The sequence below is a fragment of the Ambystoma mexicanum genome, chromosome 14, assembly GCF_040938575.1.
Source record: "Ambystoma mexicanum isolate Mex_15411 chromosome 14, UKY_AmexF1_1, whole genome shotgun sequence".
In the NCBI taxonomy this organism is placed as follows: domain Eukaryota; kingdom Metazoa; phylum Chordata; class Amphibia; order Caudata; family Ambystomatidae; genus Ambystoma; species Ambystoma mexicanum.
Genome location: NC_090940.1, coordinates 420,637,361 through 420,661,130, shown reverse-complemented (window position 1 = coordinate 420,661,130; position 23,770 = coordinate 420,637,361). Strand labels below are relative to the sequence as shown.

General features: G+C 46.3%; 1 long non-coding RNA gene across 2 annotated transcripts in view; it reads right to left on the bottom strand.

The window, feature by feature from the left end:
• Window positions 1-23,487, bottom strand: part of LOC138526848 (uncharacterized) — a 216,684-nt gene extending 193,197 nt beyond the window's left edge. The window contains exons 1-2 of one of the 2 annotated variants that reach the window (XR_011283750.1): window positions 23,381-23,481; window positions 23,184-23,271 (exon numbers count right to left, since the gene is read on the bottom strand). This is a non-coding gene — a long non-coding RNA (uncharacterized lncRNA). Of the gene's footprint in view, window positions 1-23,183; window positions 23,272-23,380 lie in introns of both variants that reach the window. The other variant, XR_011283751.1, reaches the window with a different exon arrangement.
• Window positions 23,488-23,770: the final 283 nt, after the last annotated feature.

The window sequence follows — 23,770 nt, the reverse complement described above, 5'->3', positions numbered from 1 at the left end:
TGTTAAGACGGCCGCAAAGTCCCAGATAAGTCCAGAGGTATCGGAATCAGTCCAGACCAGACTCAATGATGGAGAGGATAAAGTACATGGAAAAGCCAGCTTTATTCACATCAAGACAAAGCCGGGATAGCATACAAGCATTGAAATCTCGTCACTCTCAACATACTTATATGAGAAACCAGAGGGCATCCTCATTCCCTCTCCCCAGAATCCTCTACTCATGTGGCCAGGGAAAGGCCATCGCTTTTGGATCCCGACCATGGGGGTGGATATGCAAGGGAGGATCACCTGGGTGAAGGAGAAGGGAATGGAAGTAGGGTGTCTTTTGGTGAGGCGCGATATCCCCCATTTCCATTCAACAATGAACCCTCAGTCCATTAAGTCTTTTTAGGGTATTGTCAAAACCATCCCTTCCTTTTTTTCCAAACAAACCTCAGGCACAGCAACCCCATAAAGGAACAGGAAAAATAGCAAGAAGGAGAAAAGGTTCTCTTATGGGCAGATCAAGCCCACATTCACCTCCTCTGGGTAGATCAGGAAATGGGCCAAATACATCCTACCCTTCCCCGACCGTCATAGGGTATAACCACTTTTCCCCACTGGCACACATTCCACATATATCCCATTCAGATCCCTTTAAGACTGGGACGAGAAAGAGGCAACTTGAGGAATGCACACTTCCACCTATGCACACCACTTTGGTACTGGGACGAGGAAGAGAACTGTAGAACACCATTCTCAAAGTTGAGCATGTCCCAATAATAGAGTTTATTGTAGTCAGGCAAAGGACTTGCACCTGCAACCCCTCAAGAGGCTACAGGTGCATATAAAAGGGAGTGACCCATATAGGAGGAGGGAACTACCTGGGAAACCAGGATGCTGTGGAGCAGGCTGGAGCGGAGAAGCCGGTGAAAAGGACGCCAGTGACTGCGGAAAAGACGTTGCGGATGGAGAGAACCGTGAGAGAGTCCAGAGCCCTACAGCGCTCTGAGCCATGTGTCCCCAGCTGGAGCTTGGGGACACAGAAGTTGCCACTTTGCTGCATGAGGTAGCGTGAATGCCAGGAAGAGGCGACTGCAAATCCCTGGTGCCTCCGATGTGAGAGAGGTGAGTGAGCGAAAGCAGAAGAGTACCGCGCAAGCACCCAGAGGAGCTGCCACTTACCGGTGAGTGACAGGAACAGAGCACTCGAACTGGGACAAGTGAAAGCCAGTAATGAGAATTGATGAAGCATGTGAAAGGCAAATAAGAAGTACTATTGGTTAGTGAGAAAACAAGGTGATAACAAGGTGTAAATACAGTGAAGTATGTGAAAGGCACGCGTTGGCAGAGTCAAGAAACTGTCATGAAGAAAGAAGACTGCACATGGACCAATGTCACAAGTACAGAAAGGAACAATTTGGTGGCAAAGTAGTCCAATGAGAATCAATCAACATTATAAAGTGCCATGGGTTATCTGTTGTGTGAACTGTGATGGGTTGACCGTGTGGTCTGACAACTGCGCCTAGATTGAGTAACCTCCACTTGGGGTGAGCCAAGGAAACAAGGAGATTGAAGTTGTTTTGTTTTGTTTCATCAGTCTGGAAGTGACTAAAAGAGAAAGAAGAGCCAAGCGATTGGTAAGGAAGCCTAAAAGAATACCATTCCTACTGAAAGCTAACAAAGTTGAATTAACTGTGAACTGTGTTGAACTTGGGGAAGGGAACCCTGAAGATGGTTCGAACTGTGTTGAACTTGGGGAAGGTAGATCCAAGACCTTTTTGTGGAATTCTTTTGAGTCTAAGGAAGAAAAAGCTGAAAACCTACCAGGAGCTGGAAGAAGCTCAGAACTTTACTTTGAGTACTGTTTTTGTGGTTGTTGACATCCGTGCACGTTGTATAGATTTAGTTGTGAGGGCAAGCATAGGTTTTGGACACAGACAGACTTTTACGTTTAACTTTACTACACAAACTATCCTTAGTTTCTTTTAGTAGGGAAATCCCACTTTAGCATAGGGCAAGTTAGGCCTTACTCCATCCTTACATTCGAGAAATAAAAAGCTCTATTTTAGAAAAGTGAATCTGCTGTCTGCCTCTTACTTCATGATGCCTTCATACTTATCAAAACTAATTACTTAAGTGCTACAAATGTGTCCTCAATGACGTCATAATATGATAGCATACAAAACCTATGGGGACTGGGGATAGATTAGTGGGTTTGGCTACTGTGAGAAACCTGAAGGTATTCTCACTCCTACTGCCCATGGACCCTCTATGCAGGTGGGCAGGGAAAGTACATCACTTTTGTATCCTGACCCTGGTGGTGGACAATCGAGGGAGGATCATCTGGGTGGAGGACCCTGGGGTATTGGGAGTACCTTTGGGCGAAACATGGTATCCCCCTTATCCTCAGGTGTTAGGCAGCATCACATGCAGTACCCTTTGGGAACACTACCTGCAATTAAGACTACAAGTGTCAGTACAATTTCACCTTTGCTACAAGCCTGTACTATACACTAATGTGGTAGCAGTGGCTGAGCAGCCAGACTTATCTCAAGGGTTGAGTGAGCAGTAGAACAAGTTACACAAAGGGCCAACCAATACAGTGATTCAAACAAACACTTACTCAAGGTTTCTTGGTAAAAGAATATACATTTATTTATAGTCAGTTTGAAAACATTACACTAGCAAGAGCAGCTAAATATCATATACTAATACACTACAAATACACAACCAACAAGTTACTGAACAAGTTCAGCTCCACTGAAGTGGGAGCAAAATGGCACTTCAGTTACTTTAAAAAGGGGTAAAAAGATAAGGTTATAAGAATCAATAGCACAGATACTTTCATAGACAGGGCAAACGGTTTCAGTAAACTACAGCCAGCAATTCAGTTCATAGGCTTAGGCCAAAGTCAATGGTTCAGAGTTTTTGTATAGGATAGCACAGTTCTGGTAGTAAACGGTTAAGTCTTTACCACGGATCTTGGAAGAATGTGGTTATATGAAAAGTTAGACAAATGTTTAGGGAAGGACAAGCCTTCGAAGTTGGCAAAGTTTCACAAACTTTCACCGTAGCCCCAAAAGATTTCCGGACCGCATTTGCACAGTACCTTTTAAGTGAAGAAGAGCTGTAGCTGAGGCAGTTGTTCCTGGCAGTTCGAGCAGATCTCACTGTTCCTGAGCTTCAGTTGTGGGGACAAGAAGGAGGACGTCGGGAGGTTCCTGCACTGCTCAGGGAAGAGGCCACAAGCTTGGCAAAACATCGGTTTAAGGTGTGAGTGCCTTAAAGTCCACAAACTGGTTGCCTTCCCACTGGCTATGCGGCTTTCAACAGCACTCTGAAGAAAATTCGACCAGGATGGGGACGGTGTCCTGGTGGCTTGTGAGTTGGTTGTACCCACCAAACTCAAGGGAAGAAGTTAACCTTGAGGGGCTTCTCTGTTGATGGAGTTTCAGGCAATTCGGACCGGCACCAGGGCTTCACCGGTCGTCCAGGAGTAGCAGCAGTCCTCTTCCTTCTGCTCGTCTTTGGTTCTTTCGTTTCAGTGGTCGACTCTGCTTTCCAAGTCCCAGAGACCTGCTTTTAAAAAGTTCCCCCCATTCATTCCAGCGTGGCTGTCCCTCACACAGCAGGGTGGCTGTCCTTGCCGGACAGGCAGCTGGCCAATCACGCCAGAGTGCATTCAGGTCTCCTAAGAGACTAAGCACAGGGAGTTTCGGGCACCTCCCTCACATCCTGTCCACCCCAAACACTCAGGTGCCAGAGGAGGGCTTCAGCACTGAAGCCTGCCAAAAACTAATGAACAAAGGGACCAAACCTGGTTTGACGTACATAGACAAACACAAGAAGGACCTTTCCTAAAAGAAATGGTGAAAAAAGTTGACCAGAGTCTGTTTTTACAGATAGGTATTGGGCGGCATATTGAAAAACATGGCTGACCCGATTTTTAGCTACCGTTGTTCGCGGTCGGGAAAAATCATGGTAGTTTGATCTAAACCACTGCCACCAGCCATTTAAAGTAGGAAAGGGTAACATTTGACTGTTACATGAGTGTTTTGACTCAGGGGATGCTAGGCAACCCCTCCAGCACTCTATAGGCAACCCCTCAAGCACTCCCTTGTGCACCCTCTTCTTAAGAAACCCTCCTCCGACCCCTCCTGCCCAGCTAACTATTGCCCAATCTCTATCACTCCCTTTCTGGGCAAGCTCCTGGAGAAACTGGCCATCTCCCAGCTTAATCTCCATGCTGAATCTGTTGATAGTCTTCATGACCATCAGTCTGGCTTCAGAGCTGCCAGAAGCACGGAAACTGCTCTCCTGAACATCCGTGAGGACCTGCTCTCAAGCCTTGACTCTAACACCCCTTTTGTTCTCATCTTGCTCGACCTCTCTTCTGCCTTTGACACTGTTAACCACACCATCCTGCTAAACCGTCTCCGTGATAACCTGGGTTTCACTGGTGAAGCTCTGGCGTGGCTGTCCTCCTTCCTCTCCAATCGACCCTCCCAGGTCCAACTGGGTTCCTTCCTCTCTGGCATCTTTTTCTCTACCTGTGGTGTCCCCCGGGATCTAACCTCTCCCCCTGGCTGTTCAACCAGTATCTGGCACTTCTTGCTCACCGCATAGCCGCTCTCTGTCCCAACTTTCAGTGCTACGTGGATGATATCCAGCTCATTTTCAGGCTACCCTCGGCCTTCTCTTCCACTTCCCTCATCTCTGACTGTCTTTCTGCTATCCAGGAATGGTGTGCCGCCAATGACCTCTGCCTTAATGCCAGTAAGACTGAGATTCTACTTATCGGCACACCCACTCCCTCCTTCCCTGCAGCTCTCTGGCCGGCCTCCCTTGGCCCTCTTCCTGCTCCTACCTGCACAGCAAAAAACCTCTGGGTCATCTTCGACTCCACCCTCTCCTTCTCTCCTCACATCTCTGACGTCTCTAAGAAGTCACACTACCAGCTACACCTCCTCAGAGGGGTGGGCAGTCATAATGTCGACAGTCAAAATGTCGACAGTCAAAATTTCGAAAAATAAATGTCGAAAAAAATAATGTCGACAAACAATAATGTCGACATTTTTTCGATATTTTTTCGAAATTTTGTATTTATTGTATGAATAAATAAATAAATAAATATATATATATAACTAAGATGTGTTGAGTATGAGGGGTGGGGGTGTGGGGGGGTGGTGGCAGGGGGTCTTGGGTGAGAGGGGTTGGGGGGCATCCCCATAGTAAATGATACTCTTTTTATTTATTTAATTATGTAAATGATACTCTTTTTATTTATTTAATTATTGAATAAATAAATAAATAATTATATAAGTACTATGTGTTGAGAATGAGGGTGAGAGGGTGGTTGGGGGGTGTGGGGGGTGGCAGGGGGGTGTTGGGTGAGGGGGGGTTGGGGGACCCCCCCATAGTAAATTAAACTCTTTTTGGTTATTTATTTATTGAAAAAATAAATAAATAAATAAATATATAATTAGAATGTGTTGAGTATGAGAGGTGAGAGGGTGGTTGGGGGAGTGTGGGGGGGGTGGCAGGGGGGTGTTGGGTGAGGGGGGGTTGGGGGGACCCCCCCAATAGTAAATGATACTCTTTTTGGTTATTTATTTATTGAAAAAATAAATAAATAAATATATAATTAGAATGTGTTGAGTATGAGGGGTGGGAGGGTGGTGGTGGGGGGTGTGGGGGGGTGGGAGGGGGGTGTTGGGTGAGGTGTTGATAGTTCTAAGTGACATTTTTTTGTCGACATTTTTTTTTCTAAAAAATGACTTTTTACATTATAAGTATAGGATGTCGACATTATTGTTTTCGAAAAAAAAATTTTGACATTTTTGTTTGTCGACATTTATGTTTCGACATTATGACTATAAACCCCTCAGAGGTATCCTTCCTTTTCTCTCCTTCCCCCAGAAGCTCACTGTCTCCAGAGCTCTGGTTCTCTCTAGGCTGGACTACTGTAACAGCCTCTATCTAAATCTTCCTGCCTCTACTCTCCGCCCTTTGCAACTCATCCAGAACAGGACTGCGAGACTTGTCCTTGGCCTCAAGCCCAGGGACCGTATCTCTCCAGGACTGAAATCACTACACTGGCTCCCAGTGGCTGCAAGGAGCAAGTTCAAAACCCTCTGCATTGTCCACAAGGCCTTCTGGGGCCTTGGGCCAAAATACCTGCAACTCTCTCTTCCTAAATATCTTCCTTCTCGAGCCCTTCGCTCATCCACCTCCAACTACCTCAGGGTCAGCCGCTTCTCCAAGCAACGAGCTTGTGGTAGATCTCTCGCCGTAGCAGGGGCCTCCCTCTGGAACAGCCTTCCTGCCTCCCTGAAACTTGAGGAGAACCATCTCCGGTTCCGGAAGCACCTCAAAACCTTCCTCTTTGCCTCCGCTTTCTCTCCCTCTTTCCCCTGCTAAAATCACTGAACCTGCACTAAATCTGCAACTGGGCCACTCACCAATCTCATGTCCTGGTCCAGCCACTCTTCCTTGCACTGCCTACATGCACTACGGGACGGTCTCTGTATCCTACAGCCCCTTCTCCCGGCACTTACCTTTGCACTTGCCACCAGCTGGCCCTATTATTTATCTCGTATTCTATTAACCATGTACTGCACTTTCCTTGCACTTGCCACCAGCTGGCCCTATCATTTATCTTGTATTCTACTAACCATGTACTGCACTTCCCCTCTCCCCTTCCCCCACACTTTTTCCCAGTCCCCCTACCCTTGCACTTGCGCGATCTGAATGACACCTGGCCTAGTAGGATCGTTGTCTGTCTCCCTTTGTTCCCCCCCACCTCGTCGCGCCTTGAAACACTTGTGTATAGGCGCGTTACAAATGCCATATCATATCATAGTTTGTGCTGGGTCTGTAAATTTAAAGAGACTAGTAAAGTCAATTTAACCTTGCATGCTCTGGGAGACAGTAGTCAGTCCCAGAGAAGGTATTTAAACCTTGGGGAGTCCGAAAGACATCCCTGTGTCACTGCACTGAAGGTGCTGTGTGACACACAGAAAAATATGATGCCTATGGAGTTGTGTTAAAACTCCATAACCAAAGAACACAAAAGTAAAACACACATCAAAATACATGGAAGAGTGGGGGAAAAAAGGCTCACACTCTTCCCAGGTAAAAAATCAAATCCTACAAATCTAGCAAAGTTGCTGGGGGTCTCAAAAGGTAAGGGTAATTAGCACATTTTGAGAATCCTCCCTAACCATCGTCCCCCCCAGACTAAGGTACAGGAGGATTTAATCCACTCCTGGATGAATCTCCTTCCTCCGGTCGGTCAAACATCCTGGAGAGACCATCTGTCATGACCCATAGAACTTGCCCCTTCTGGACTTCCTGGTCCTTATCGCGACAAGGCTTGTATTCTTTGTTACTCCCAACATGGCCGTGCCAAATGACTTGCCTCGCACCAGCCTTCACGTCGCACACGGCATGTTCTATAAATTGGCCACGCCCTGCGGCCCCGCGCGTCTCAACGCGATCATTAGGTAGTGGCCCTCATTACAACTCAGGCGTTAAGGGTTAACGCCACCGTTAACCCTTAACGCCTGATTATGATTTTAACGCCTGCTTTTAGCAGGCGTTAAAATCCATGGCGCTAACCCGCCATGGTACTAATTACGCCGCCGTAATTTACGGCGGCGTAATTAGCGCCTTCCCCACTCCCATTATGCCCTATGGGGCAAAAATGGGAATGGGGAAGGGAAAATGGGAAATGGGGATTTACCGCCCCACTCACCTTGGAATGGGGCGGTAAATCCGCCATCCACCATGGTGTAAACGGAGTTTACACCATGGTGGTAAAGTTGGTGCACTTAGCACCAAGGTCGTAATGACCTCCAGTGACTTGACGTGTGTGTGCTGTTCGGCGAATCCACTATTCCTAGTTCCTGGTTCCTTCCTTTCACCCCTTCCCTCTAATCTGCTCCCAGAATCGTCATTCCTAGCGACCGCTACCTTTTTCCCTGGACATCCTGGAACAGCGGCCTTCCGGAACTCTGAACACGCTCTGCAGCCGGATGAGACTCGAGCGAGCCTATACAAGACCCGATCCGTCCACAAGAGGAATCCTCCCGCGGAACAGAGCAAGAAGAGATCCGAGGTGAGACGGGGGGAGTTTTACGACAGTTTGAGATGCCAAACGACCGACACTGATACTGCTATGGAGAAAGCAGTCCAGGACCTTATACGTGGCATGCAAGAGCTCACAACTGAAGTACAGAAGTTAAAGGCTGAGAATGCTGTGTTAAGGCAGCTTTTTTTGTCTCGCGACCCCGCTAACAAGGACAGTGTGTTACTGGGTGGAGTGGTAGACAAATATGATGGCTTGGCAAATTCCTTACGTGGATTCCTGGATTCCTGCTTGGTGCATTTTACTTTTAAGCCCTATTATTTTTCAACTTCTAGGGCGAAGGTGGGCTTCATAATCTCGCACCTCACAGGGAACGCGTTGACCTGGGCCACTCCCTTAGTCAACTCGGGGGATACCCTCCTGGATGATTATGATGGGTTCATTCGGGCACTCAAGACTATGTTCGACCGCCCAGAACAGGTTTTTAGTGCTCAGGAACGGTTACTTGATTTCCGACAGGGTACTCAGGATATGCTAACGTACGTTACTAGATTTAAACAACTGGCCAAGGAAGCGGATTGGTCCTCAGAAGCAAGTTTCACTCTATTTCGCAGGGGTCTAAACGAGGACATTAAGGATGAATTAGCCAATTAGCCATGGTGGCTCATCCTAGTTCATTCCAGGCTCTTATGGATCTAGCCATGCAAATAGACTTCCGAATCCAAGAAAGAAAGGCTGAAAGAAGAAAGACCAAGACACCCTTTTAAAAGAATTCCCTTGAGACCTCTGTTAAAACCGATTCTGCCCCAACCCCTGACATAGATCCGGAACCCATGCAAATTGGAGTAATCTGTGGGCCTATTTCCCCTCAAGAAAGGATGAGAAGGATCCACACAGGCCTGTGCATGTATTGTGCCTCGGATAAACACCTTGTTAGAGAATGCCCTCTAGCCCCTCCACGGCGTTCGGGGAACGCCAGCTCGCGATCCTAGATGGAGCGAGGTGTCGGGAGAGAGATGTTTGCTCCACATCAATTCCATCCTTGAACTTTCCTGGACAAAACAGTTTGGTGATGCTACAGGCCTTCCTGTTGCCCTCCAAAGACAAGACCTATCCCATTCTGGCCTTGGTGGACTGCGGAGCTATGGGAATCTTCATTGATCAAGACTGGGTTGTTAGTCATCATATTCCGTACGAGACACGAAACACCATGCAGCCGGTGGAAGCAATTGACGGAAGACCTCTCTCTTCAGGACCCATAAGCCTGCAGACTAAAGAGATCCAACTTTCCATAAACCATCATCAAGTGCAGATTACATTCGACATCATTAAGTCAGCCCGTTACCCCATGCTTTTGGGTTTGCCCTGGTTACAAAAGCACAATACGTATATCAATTGGACAGCAGGATCATTATTCCTGGGCTCAGAGTTCTGTATGTCCCACTGTCTATCCCTGGATCCCTCCTCGATAACTTCTAAAGAACCACCAAGAGACCAAGAAACACCACTCATGGTTTACAATATCATACAAGTTCCAGAGGCCTATCATTGATATGCTGATGTATTTTCTACTGCCATAGTCCAAGCCTTACCCCCTCACAGGCCCGAAGACTGTGCTATAGATACAGATCCCTCAGCTGTAATTCCCTTCGGCAGAATGTTCATTCTTTCCGAACCTGAGAAAAAGGCCCTTCGGGAATACCTAGACACCAATCTTGAAAACGGCACCATAAGACCCTTGAAATCTCCAGTGGGTGCTTCGTTATTCTTCGTTCCCAAGAAGGATACCAAGGAACTCAGACCTTGCCTCGACTATGGAGGTTTAAATCAATGCACCCTCAAAGATCGGTACCCACTGCCCCTGATCTCGGATATCCTGGAAGCTGTGAGAGGCGCCGTAATATTCACGAAGTTGGATCTCCGGGGTGCCTACCACTTAATCCATGTCCGGGAAGGAGACGAATGGAAAACAGCCTTTAGAGCACCCTTTGGCCACTATGAATACCTAGTCATGCCCTTTGGACTAGCCAATGCTCCCGCAATCTTTCAGCGTTTTATGGATAGGGTGTTCTCTAATATATGTTGTTCCTCTTCGGTATTGTCCATCTGGATGACATATTGATTTTTTCCAAGGATCCTCTAAAACATGAAGAACATGTAAAGGCAGTACTACGACTTTGTGAACACAAACTGTTAGCCAAACCCGAAAAATGCTTGTTTCACGTTACTTCTGTTCACTACCTAGGATTCATCCTTAGCCCAGAAGGAATTGGTATGGACCCTTCAAAGGTAAAGGCCATACTGGCTTGGCCCGCTCCCACATCTGTGAAAAAAGTTCAATCCTTCCTGGGGCTCGCCAACTTCTCCCGGAAGTTTATTTCTACCTTTTCCGAGATCGTTCAGCCGATCCTAGCTCTATTGAAGAAAGACACCCCCTTTATCTGGTCTACGCCGCAAGATAAAGCATTCCAACGTTTGAAGACAGAGTTCACGCAAGCCCCCATCCTGACCCAGTCCGACATAAATCGCCCATTCCTAGTGGAAACGGATGCCTCTAACTATGCCATAGGGGCGGTCTTGAAACAGGAACTTGAGGATGGACTAGAACACCCCATTGCTTACCTTTCACGAACCCTGACTCCCAGCGAGACACACTATTCCGTCCTGGAGAAGGAACTGTTGGCCATCCGCCAAGCCTTCACTGAATGGCAACACCTACTTCTGGGTGCTAGATATCCAGTTCAGGTCTGCACAGACCATCGGAATCTCCAAATTCTGCAGTCGTTGGAGTGCAGGAACAGTCGTCAGGCGTGTTGGGCCTACTTCTTTGCCCAGTACCAATTCCAAATCACTCATGTTCCCGGATCACAAAACATGATTGCTGACGCCTTATCTCGACGTCCTGACTACAAAGCCACTGAGGACAAGGCCTATCCTAAGATGTTTCCCCACACTATCTTTGTAGCTCAAGCAATCAACCTCCTGGAAGAAATCCGAGTGCAAACCCAGTCCTCTGACCTCTGGAAGGATATTTCAAGGAAGAATCCATGCAATCTAAGAGTTAAGGAAGAATATCTATTCAAGGACAATGCACTGGTCATTTCTACACAGAAATTACAACAAAGGATAATAAACCTCTGCCATGATACCCTTCACTCCGGTCATCGTGGTATAACTAACACCATCCGTCTTATACAAAGACAGTTTTGGTGGCCTCGAATGAGGACCGACGTACAACAGTGCGCCAAGGCTTGTGCTATCTGCAGTCAAAACAAACATGATAACAAGAGACCGGCGGGTCTTCTACTGCAACCATCGCTGCCAACAAGACCATGGGAGTTTATTGCTACAGACTTCATTGTGGAATGACCACCTTCCCGAGGATACACAACCATCATGGTAACCATAGACTTGTTCACTCATATTGCTCATTTTACACCTTTGTATAAACTACCATCCTCTCAGAACTTGCTGGAATCTTCCTGGAACATATTTTCCGTCTTCATGGACTTCCTTCCAAGATCATATCGGACCGAGGACCTCAATACGTCTCACAATTCTGGAAACATCTGTGTCATATTCTAGGGATCCAATGTGCTCTCTCATCAGGCTGTCACCCACAAACCAACGGAGCTACGGAACGTGTAAATCAAACTCTGGAGCAATATCTTCGTTGTTTTGCCACCAAGGTTCAGGATGACTGGTCTCTCCTCATACCCCTGGCCGAGTTTGCCTACAACAATTCCGATCACTCAGCACTCAAGGTCAGCCCTTTCTATTGCAGTCAAGGTTTTCACCCGTCCGTTTTACCTTCTGTTCTTCCACATCCCACTCCAGTACCTACTCTCAACTCATGGATACAGACTCTCATCAACATACACAAGGAAGCCAAGGAACAATTGAAAGAGGCCCAAACACGCACTAAGCTTTATGCGGATTCCAAAGGAAGACCAGCGTCTTCTTATTCTGTTGATGATCAAGTCTGGTTGTCCTCGAAACTATTACTGCGACATCTACGGCCAAACAAATTGGCCCCTCGGTACTATGGACCATTTTCCATAAAGGAAATCATCAATTCTGTCTCATTCCGACTCAAGCTACCTGATTCCTGGAAGAAAATACACCCAGTCTTTCACACTTCCCTATTGAAACCTTACATCCAATCCACCCGAAAATTCTGCAGACCCAGTCCTGTTGTTGTGGACGATCAGCTGGAATATGAAGTGTCCAGAATATGCGATTCCAGGTATAAACGGGGTTGACTTCAATACCTGGTTGAATGGAAGGGATATCCTCCTAGCGAGAGAACCTGGGAACCAGTTTCTAACTTAAATACCCCTCGATTGCTTAGAAGAGTCCATCTCATACACCCGGGCAAACCTGGTGGAACAGGTCTTCGTACGAGGCATGCTGTCATGACCCATAGAACTTGCCCCTTCTGTATTTCCTGGTCCTTATTGCGACGAGGCTTGTATTCTTTGTTACTCCCAACATGGCCGCGCCAAGCGACTTGCCTCGCACTAGCCTTCACGTCGCACACGGCACGTTCTATAAATTGGCCTCGCCCCCGCGGCCCCGCGCCTCAACACTATCATTAGGTAGTGACTTGACGTGTGTGTGCTGTTCGGCGAATCCACTATTCCTAGTTCCTGGTTCCTTCTTCCTTACTTTCACCACTTCCCTCTAATCTGCTCCCAAAATCCTCATTCCTAGCGACCGCTACCTTTTTCCTGGACATCCTGGAACAGCGGCCTTCCCGGAACTCTGAACGCGCTCTGCAGCCGGACGAGACTCGAGCAAGCCTATACAAGACCCGATCCGTCCACAAGAGGAATCCTCCCACGGAACAGAGCAAGAAGAGATCCCAGGTGAGATGGGGGAGGGAGATTTACGACACCATCAGCATTTTGGTGGTGACACCCAGACCTGTGTTCAATGGTAAAATCAAACCCTTGCAGGCTGATTGACCATCTCAGTAGTTTAGGGGTTTCCCCTTTCATTTGCACCAACCATCTCAAGGGTTGGTGGTCAGTCTGAATCACAAAAGTAGATCCATACAAGTATGGTTTAAACTTCTTCAGTGACCACACAATAGCAAAACATTCTCTTTCAGTGGTTGCCCACCTTGTCTCAGGTTCCTTCAGCTTCCTGCTGATGAAGCAAATGGGGTGCTCCCTACCTTTCTCGTCCAGCTGAATCAGAACTGCACCTATGCCTCTATTGGAAGCATCTGTTTGCACAATGAAGGTTTGGTTGTAGTAAGGAGCTCTTAGGACTGGAATTGACAAAGGACTTTCTTTATGCCTTCAAGTGCTTGAGTGCACTCCTCATTCCACCTGACCCTTTTAGGGAATTTGGGAGAGGAGATCGCATTCAAGGGAGAAGCTATGGTCCCATAGTTCTCAATGAAGTTCCTATAGTAACCAGTGAGGCCTAGGAAGGCTCTCACTTGGGTTTGAGTAGTAGGGGTGGTCCACTTTTGTACAGCTTGTACGTTGCTAGGCAATGGCCTGATTTCACCTCCTCCTACCTCATCTCCAAGGTAGACCACTTTACTCTGACCAATTTGACATTTACGTGCCTTTATGGTCAGATGGGCCTGCTCAAGAGCCTGCAAAACATATCCTAAGTGGTCAACATGTCTTTCCAAGTAGGGCTGAACACTGCAATGTCATCCAAGTATGCCATGCAGAGGTCCTCCATCCCATTCAGAACCTGGTTAAGCATCCTTTGGAATGTAGCAGGTGCATTATTTAGTCCAAAAGGCATGACCTTAAACTGGTAGAGGCTGGCTGGGATTGAGAATGCAGTTTTCTCCTTGGCATGGTCTGTCAGTGCTATTTGCCAATAGCCTGAAGTGAGATCCAATGTACTGAGGTACTTGGCTGAACCAAGTTTGTCCACCAGTTCATCTGTCCTGGGTAAAGGGCGGGCATCAGTCTTGGTGACTGCATTAAGAGCTCTACAGTCCACACAGAATCTCAACTCCTAGGATCCTGTCTTTGGTACTAGAACAACTGGACTAGACCATGGACTGGTAGAGGGCTACATTACCCTGAGATCAAGCATCTTGTTCACCTACTCCTTTTTGTGGGATCTTACATGATCTGACATCCTGTAATATCTGCTTTTAACAGGTAAACAGTCATCAGTGTGAATATCATGCTGGCCCCAAGGGATCAAGCCTGGTGATAGTGAAAACAGGGAGGCAAACTGATTTAACGGAAACTTGCACTCCTCCTGTTGTTCAGGTGTCAAATTAGAAGACAGATTAACTCCTTCTATTTTCTCATCTAAAGGCTGGCCTCTGAGTAGGTCAGGTAGAGGTTCACTCTTTTCCGCTTCTTGAGCTGAAGCTAGAAGCAAAGCTCCCACTTCTGGTCTTGAGACATAAGCTTTTAGACAGTTGGTGTGAAAGACTCTGGGATCCTCCTTAGGATTGCCTAAGTCCACCAGATAGTTGACATCTCCAGAGGTTTGGCAAGTGTGGCAGCTCCTATAGAACTTATCTACATCAGACCCCAATTTAGGCCAGTAGAAATACAAAGAGAGCATTTCCTTGGTCTTCTTGAAACTCAAGTGAACAGCCAAAGGTATCTCATGGGCTAACTGTAGGAACTGGAGTCTGCTTTCAAGAGGTACTACAAGTCGTCTGTAGTCCCCTGGGATAGACTCAGCCGGTTCACTGTAGAAGAGGCCATCTTCCCAGTACAACCTATGCTTCCCTGGCTCTTGCCCATCCAGCTGGGAAGCTGCCTGTTGGTGAAGACCTTCAAGAGTAGGACACTCTCTTTGACCTCTGCTGAAGTCTGCCCTACAGGGTCCGCCTTCTGCCAGTAAAGACTACAGCTCAGGATGGTCTGCAGGACCACAGGAACAACAGGAGCAAGGTCCTCTTCCAGCTCCGATTCCTCAGCAGCTGATTCAACTACACAAGGTTGTTCCACCCACTCAGCCTCAGCTGGTGGAGAAGTCACAGGTGTGACTTTGGACAGTCCTCTCGGGGATGTCCTTGTTGGTAGCACAGGAGTGCTGGCTGATTTCTTCCTGGAGGTTTTAGGTTTCCCTTTTTCCTCCTTCTTCCTTCAGGTTGCAGTCAGTAAGTCCTGTGCACTGGAAGTTATAATTTGCTCTATAATCTCCTCTTGAGAGCCCCTTAAGGTACTCTCTCTGGCCTTCCTAGTCTGCTCCTGTTTCCTTTTGCTGGGAGGCCTGGGGGTGTTTGATACAACTCCAAGAGTTTTTAAGTCATTCCCCAACAGGACTCTCCCAGGTACTTCACTCTGCACACTTACAGGTATCTTGACAGTCCTGTCATTGCACTGGATGAGAGCTGGTAACTGTGGAAGCATTTGGACAGGGCCTCCAGCAAGCTTAGTTAGGAATTTGGGTGCCTTAGCAACATCCTCTACCTTGAAAAATGATTCATCAACTACAGTAATGCTGGCCCCAGTGTCTCTGATGGCAGGGGTCTCCTGACCATTCACAAGAACACTGTCTTTGTAATACTCCTTAGTATTGTCTGGAATGGAATTGAAAAAATCTAAGTTCTGCTGTTCCCACAGACCCAGGGATACTAAAGAAACACTGGCTGAGCCTTTCATGGGTTCCTAAGCCAGTAAGTAAAGGTTTCCACTTGCCATTGGTACTTCATCCTCTGGGGAGAAGGCTGAGGAGACAGTGTGGATCCCTGAAGGTTTATCCTTACATCTGGGATCCCTTTTCACATGGTCAGTTGACCCACAAGCATAACATTTACCAAATGTCTTTATGAATGGGGGTTTGTTCTGATCTCCTTCTGGTTTGGCACCAGGAGGTACACTAGCCTGATTTGGTTTCCCTTGTGGCTTACCCCTGTTATGTTTGGGGCCCTCTTTTGGAGTGGAGGTATTGGAATTCTCTTTGGTATACTTCTTGTGCTGCTTTCCCTCATCCTTCTTCTGAGTTACCCCAGAATCCTCGTGAGTAGCCCTGTTGGCAACCCACAAGTCAACAGCCCTTGCTAACTTCTTTGGATCAATTTCCTTACAGTCAGCCAAGTGTTGTCTCAGCTCAGGAGAGCAGGCATCATAAATAGATTCCAACATAAACAGATTTCTCATACATTCATAAGTGTTAACTCTGTAACCCTTAACCCATCCATCTAAGTTTTTCAAACATTCAGTCATCCCGGTAGCCCAAGGGGTACCATCATGTTTTTTGAGGGTTCTAAACCTCTTAAGATACTGAGAAGGGGTCTTCCCAAACCTAGCCATCAAAGCTAGATTCACAGTTTCATCTGCCTTTCTGTCTTTATCCCCCAACTCCATTACCACATCAGTTGAAACAGGGGGTAGCCTAGAAAAAAGTCAAGGAGTCAGCTGATTCCCTGTAATGTCTTGAATCCCATGGTTATATTCAAAAGTAGCCAACCAATCCAAAATATCAAGCTTAACCTCATACATACTTACTGCATCTTTGGGCATGCAAGGCCTCTTAGGACTGGAAGACCTAGAGGACTCTGAGAGATAACCAGTTTCAAGAGACACCTTTTTCATTTCAAGTGCATGATTCAACTCCATTTCTCTGAGTTTAAGTTCTTGATGTTTGCTTTCAGTTTGAGCTTGGATTTTTTTAAATTCTAATTCAAGTCTCATTCTTTCCTAAGACACAAATTCAGGACTTAGTGTTGGACCTGATGGGGTCCCTGTGGTCAAAGGTTGAGGCCCATGAGCAGGTAGATGTAAAACAGGGCCTACATTGTGAGACTCTTCTGCCTCAACTAACTCATCCATAACATTAGAGCTGGTCTCTGAAATATTATCATCCTCATCAACATTTTCCACATTTGCTGCAGGGCTAGGTGCTTCAGACCCACTCCTCAGACTTTGGTATTCCAACAACTTTTCTATGAATTCAACCTTTTTGTCTTTTACAGTGAGGGTCCTAGCTTAACACATATCTCTCAATTGATCAACTGTTAAAGTGACTAGGGTCTCCTGTCTGTAGCTTTCCATATCAGGCATGATAAAACAATTGCTTCTCTAGTGTTGCTTAGCCCTGTGAGGGTTATTTGAACGAAGGCAAGAGCAAGCAGAACTCTAAATGTAACAAGTATATTTTATCCTCACCACTGTACACCAGTGTTAGGCAGAATCACATGCAGTACCCTTTGGGAACACTACATGCAATTAAGACTACAAGTGTCAGTACAATGTCACCTTTGATACAAGCCTGTACTACACAGTAATGTGGTAGCAGTGGCTGAGCAGCCAGACTTATCTCAAGAGTTGTGTGAGCAGTAGAACAAGTTACACAAAGGGCCAACCAATACAGTGATTCAAACAAACACTCAAGGTTTCTTGGTATAAGAATATACATTTATTTACACAGTTTGAAAACATTACACTAGCAAGAGCAGCTCAATATCATATACTAATATACTACAAATACACAACCAATAAGTTACTGAACAATATCAGCTCCCCTGAAGTGGGAGCAAAATGGCACTTCAGTTACTTTAAAAGGGGTAAAAAGACAAGGTTATAAGAATCAATAGCACAAAGACTTTCATATGCAGGGGTTCAGTTAACTACAACCAGCAATTCAGCTCATAGGCCTGGGACAAAGTCAATGGTTCAGAGTCTTTGTACAGGATAGCACAGTTCTGGTAGTAAACGGTTAAGTCTTTGCCACGGATCTGGGAAGAATTTGGTCAGATGAAAAGTTAGACGAATGTTTAGGGAAGGACAAGCCTTCGAAGTCAGGAAAGTTTCAAAAACTTTCACTGTGGCCGAAAAGATTTCTGGACTGCGTTTGCACAGAACCTTTTAAGTGAAGAAAAGCTGTAGCTGAGGCAGTTGTTCCTGGCAGTTCGAGCAGATCTTGCTGTTCCTGAGCTTCAGTCGTGGGGACAAGAAGGAGGACGTCGGGAAGTTCCTGCACTGCGCAGGGAAGAGGCCACAAGCTTGGCAAACCGTTGGTTTAAGGTGTGAGTGCCTTAAAGTCCACAAACTGGTTTCCTTTGCACTGGCTATCTGGTTTTCAACAGCACTCTGAAGAAAATTCGACCAGGATGGGGACAGTGTCCAGGTGGCTTGTGAGTTGGTTGTTCCCACCAAACTTAAAGGGAAGAAGTTAACCTTAAAGGGCTTCTCTGTCGATGGAGTTTCAGGCAATTAGGGCCTTCAGCAGGGCTTCACCGGTCGTCCAGGAGTTGCAGCCGTACTCTTCCTTCAGCTTGTCTTCGGTTCTTTCGTTTCAGTGATCGACTCTGCTTTCCAATTCTCAGAGACCTGCTTTTATACAGTTCCCTCCATTCATTCCAGCCTGGCTGTCACTCACACAGCAGGGTGGCTGTCCTAGGAGACTAAGCACAGGGAGTTTCGGGCACCTCCCTCACATCCTGTCCACCCCAGACACTCAGGCGCCAGAGGAGGGCTTCAGCACTGACGCCCGCCAAAGGCCAACAAACAAAGGGACCAAACCTGGTTTGGCGCGCAGAGACAAACACAAGAAGGACCTTTCCTAATAGAAATGGCAAAAAAGTTGACCAGAGTCTGTTTTTACAGATAGGTCTTGGGCGCCATATTGAAAAATATGGCTGACCCGATTTTTAGCTACCATTGTTCGCGGTCAGGAAAAATCATGGTAGTTTGATCTAAACCACTTGCACCAGCCATTTAAAGTAATAAAGGGTAACATTTGACTGTTACATGAGTTTTTTGACTCAGGGGATGCTAGGCAACCCCTCCAGAACTCTATAGGAAGATAGTGTGTGTTGGGTCTGTACATTTAAAGAGACTAGTCAAGTCAATTTAACTTTACATGCTCTGGGAGACAGTAGTCAGTCCCAGAGAAGGTACTTAAACCTTGGGGAGACTGAAAGACACCCCTTTGTCACTGCACTGAAGGTGCTGTATGACACACAGAAAAAGATGATGCCTATGGAGTTGTGTTAAAACTCCATAACCAAAGAACACAAAAGTAAAACACACATCAAAATACATGGAAGAGTGGGAAAAAAGGCTCACACTCTTCCTAGGTAAAAAATAAAATCCTAGAAATCCAGCAACGTTGCTGGGGGTATCAAAAGGTAAGAGAAATTAGCACATTTTGAGAATTCTCCCTAACATCACAATAGCCAACTTGACCTTCCACCAACCTTTATGGGTCATTATAAATGTGTTCCACTTTTCTCCCACTTTAAAATGCATGACAGTACTGAGACGAGGAGGAGACAACTGGCGCACGCACTAGGTGGGTGCGCCATCCAGTGCTGTTAGGCTGTGGGACTCTGTCATGAAGGAGATTGATGCGTGGAGACTCGTTTTATTAACTCATATATAGTGGCTGTATTTTTACCTGATTTTGCATCAAAACTGAGACCACACCCATCGACCGCCAAATCTCTTTAAAAAGGACCTGTGAGGGCGCACACCAGCTCAGCGCACCATCGAGTGATGTTAGGCTGTTGGGCGATCTGGTGGTTGAGGTGATTCCTAACTGAACTGAGCTGATATTTACATGTTTGAATTTAATTAAATTGATATTTTATTTGTATCGCGATCGTACACAAGTGTTTCAGAGCGAGACAAGGCAAGAGAGGGGGACAGCACTTTGAAACACATTGTGTATAGGCGCTATATAAATAAACTATCATATCAAACTATCATATCATATCATAACAAGGGAGGGCAAAAACAAAGATCTTACTAGGCCCAGTGACATTGAGAACGTGCAAGTGCATGGGAGAGGGAAAGGGGAAAGGTGCATGGACGGGGGAGAAGTGGAAAGTGCGGTGCAAAGGAAAAACAGATAAATAATTAAAAGAAAAATAATAATAAAGGCAACAAACAGTGGTAGTGCAGCCAGCAAGTGGCAAGTGCTGTTTTTAAGGCAGCAGATAGGGTATGTCTGATAAGTGCATGTAGAAAGAAAGGGGGACTGTAGGGGTACAGATACAGACTGCAGTGCAAGGGGTGGTCCGGAGGCAGGGCGGGTGGGTGTCAAGGTGAGCAGGTACCTGGGCCCAGCTGACAGAGGGTAGGCCAGGTGCACGGTGCTGAGAGATGACAGATCAGCAGGGAGAGGATGGGCGAAGGCAGAAGCAAAGAGGAAGGTCTTTATGTGCTTCCGGAACCGGAGATGGTTCTCCTCAAGTTTCAGAGTGGCAGGGAGGCTGTTCCAGAGGGAGGCCCCGGCCGAGGACAGAGATCTACCCCCAGCTTGTTTCTTTGAAAAACGACTGACCCTGAGGGAGTTAGAGGTAGAGGAGCGAAGAGCTTGAGAGGGGAGATATTTGCGGAGGGGTAGCTGAAGGTATTTTGGACCAAGGCCCCAGAAAGCCTTATGGACAATGCAGAGCGTTTTCAATTTAATCCTTTCATCCACTGCGAGGCAGTGGAGAGATTTCAGGGCTGGAGAGATACGATCCCAGGGCTTGAGACAAAGGACAAGTCTCGCAGTCCTGTTCTGGATTAGTTGCAAAGGGCAGAGAGTAGAGGCAGGTAGATTTAGAAAGAGGCTGTTACAATAGTCCAACCTAGAGAGAACCAGGGCTTGGGAGACAGTGAGCTTCTGGGGAAGGAGAGGAATGGCAGAGTACCTCTGAGGAGGTGCAGTAGGAAGTTTGACTTTTCAGAGACATCAGAGACGTGGGCAGAGAAGGAAAGTGTGGAGTCAAAGATGACCCCAAGCAGTTGTCGAAGTGTACGAAAAGAAGTAGTGGAACTATGTTCGCTGCTGGCCTGAACCCACTCCCCACAAACCCCATCGCCACGCCCTCTCCTACACACAATACAAACCCCCAAACACTTGCACCTGCTGTTTAAGTTCCGTTCAGTGCAGTGCACTCCCTACACTTTTATTTTAAAACGAAACCATTCCAGAACGGTTTCTTTTTAAAATAAAAGTATAGGAGCTGTAAAACTTAATTTAAAAAAGTAGAGGAGCACCACTTCCGACCGCTCCCGCCCACTTCGACCACTGACCCCAAGGTTCTTGGCCTCACAGGTGGGGGTAAGAGGAGGGCCAAGGGAGGCCGGCCAGAGACTGAGGGGAAAGGAGGGTGAAGATGTGCCGATGAGGAGGATCTCCATCTTGCTGCCATTCAGGCAAAGATTGTTGGCAGCACACCAATCGTGAATGGCAGTTAGGCAATCACAGATGAGTGAGGGAGAGGAGGTGGCGGAAGGAAGCCTGAAAATGAGTTGAGTGTCGTCAGCATAGCACTAGAAATTGGAGCAGAAAATGGCAATGCAGTGGGTGAGAGTTGCCAGGTATTGGTTGGAAAGCCAGGGCGAGAGGTTAGACCCCTGGGGAACACCAAGGAGAAAGGGAGATAGATGATAGGAAGGACCCAAATTTGGACCTGGGAGGCTCTATCAGAGAGGAAAGAGGTCAGCCAAGCCAAAGCCTGATCAGTGATACCCAGGTTGTCATGGAGATGGTTGAGCAGGATGGTATGGTTGACTGTGTCAAAGGCAGAAGAGAGATGGAGTAGGATGAGGACAGAGGGAATGGTAGAGTCAAGGTTGGAGAGCAGATCTTCCTGGATGTCCAGGAGCAGTTTACGTGCTTTGTGGAAATAAGTAAGAGTTCTTAAAGCAGCAGTAGCACCTCCAATAACACCTCCAGCAGAACACAGTACACAGAGCTCTGTCTATCCCGCTTAGATATAAGTGAGCAACTGAGCGGCTGAACTCACCGCCAAACTCTGCGCCGGCTCTCCACACCACTCAGTGGGAATAAGTAAGAGTTCATAAAGCAGCAGTACACCTCCAATAGCACCTCCAGCAGAACACAGTACACAGAGCTCTGTCTGCCCGCTTAGATACATGTGAGCGACTGAACTCATCACGGAACACCGCGCCGGCGCTACACGCCTCCCATTGGGAATAAGTAAGAGTTCTTAAAGCAGTAGTACACCTCCAATAGCACCTACAGCAGAACACAGTACACAGAGCTCTGTCTGCCCCACTTAGATACAGGTGAATGACTGAGCGACTGAACTTGTCATGTAACTCTGTGCCGGTGTTCTGCACCAACCAGTGGGAATAAGGAAGGATAGCTCAGGGGCAACGCGTTTGTCTTGGAAACAAGGCAATGCAGTGCTACACAGGGTCGAACACCCAATCCCGTCCTTAGAAACCACTCGTTGATATTAAGCGCGTTATAAATGAAAACTTAAATAAAGAAAGAAAGAGTTCTTAAAGCAGCAGTACCTCCAATAACACCTCCAGCAGAACACAGTACACAGAGCTGTGTCTGTCCCGCGTAGATATAGGTGAGCGACTGAATGACGTAACTCGTCACCGAACTCTGCACCACCCAGTGGGAATAAGTAAGAGTTCTTAAAGCAGCAGTAGTACCTCCAATAGAACCTCCAGCAGAACACAGTAGCAACTGTTCACTAATACTGCACGCCATCCCACCAATTCCACACAACATGCACTCGCATTCACATTCAAACCCTCTACATTGCAATCATACTCCTCACCAACAATTAAAAAAACTTGAACAAGACCTTAATGGAGTCCGCGCTTAAACAAAAAAACTTTCAAAGGATGCCTTGTTTTGTGTGTAAGCAATTTGTGCAAAATCACTGTTAGATAGGACAGTTGGTTTGGTTTTCTTAGCCTTGATTTATTGGTTTTCTTGTTTGAAATAATATCTTCAATTTGAATTATAGAGTCATTCAAATGTACACATCAATAAAATTCTTGAAGGAATGAAAAATTAGTATTTTGTAACGGACTTATATTTATTGTCCAATCCGTTCCCAAAGGTTGAATAGTATTGTAACAAAATTATACTTTATAATGTCCAGCCCGTTCCCGACATGTGTTTCCCCGCTTACTTCCTGGCAGTTCCTCAGGGGTTTAATGGCTGATAAGTATCACAAAATGATAAACATTGTTCCCATAATTCATAATCACCATTTAAACATTTGTTTCCTGTTGGGACAAAATGAAAATAGATCAGGAACTTGAAATTATTGAGAGACCTAGAATGAGATCTTCAGGACTGTTTTAAAAAAAATATTAACAGATGGTTAGCTTTTGAGAACAAAGTATAAATCAAGGGCAATATCAACAGTGGGGAGAAAGAAAAAACGGGGGTTGTAACTTACATGTTTAATCTGTAAGTCGGTTCGTAAATATAAAGGATCCCCAGTTGGAGTGAGCAAAATTGTCTCTTGGATAGAGTTTGTGATGGCACTAAGTCAAAATAAAGCAATTGTGTGTGAATTCGCCTGTTTGATGCTTGTGATGGACAAGCAACCATACGCTTTCTATAAAGATGAAATGTGGTCGTCATCTTACTTACATTCGGAAGTAGCCGCGCTGTAAGCAGAAAGGAATGCTGCGAGCGGTTCGATTGCCGGAAGCTGAATGTTACGAGCGGTCGCGCTTGAATCAGTATTACAAACAAATGTTTGTGAATGCGAATGTCACGTGATGTCGTGACGTAATGCCGTTTGCAGAATGCCATGTTAGATTGGGGTGAAACACATATATTGCATAAGCTTCTACGTTATTACGAATTCAATTCGATTGTATTCCAAATTGTATTAAATTGTTTTTGTAGACGTGTCCGCAGTTGAAACCTGCCAGGTTTAAATAATTTGAAAAAAAAAACATTTTTTGAATTACCTATAACTATTTAGGACTAAAAACTGTTGTGAAGATCTCCTCATGGTTAAATGTAATCTTTAAC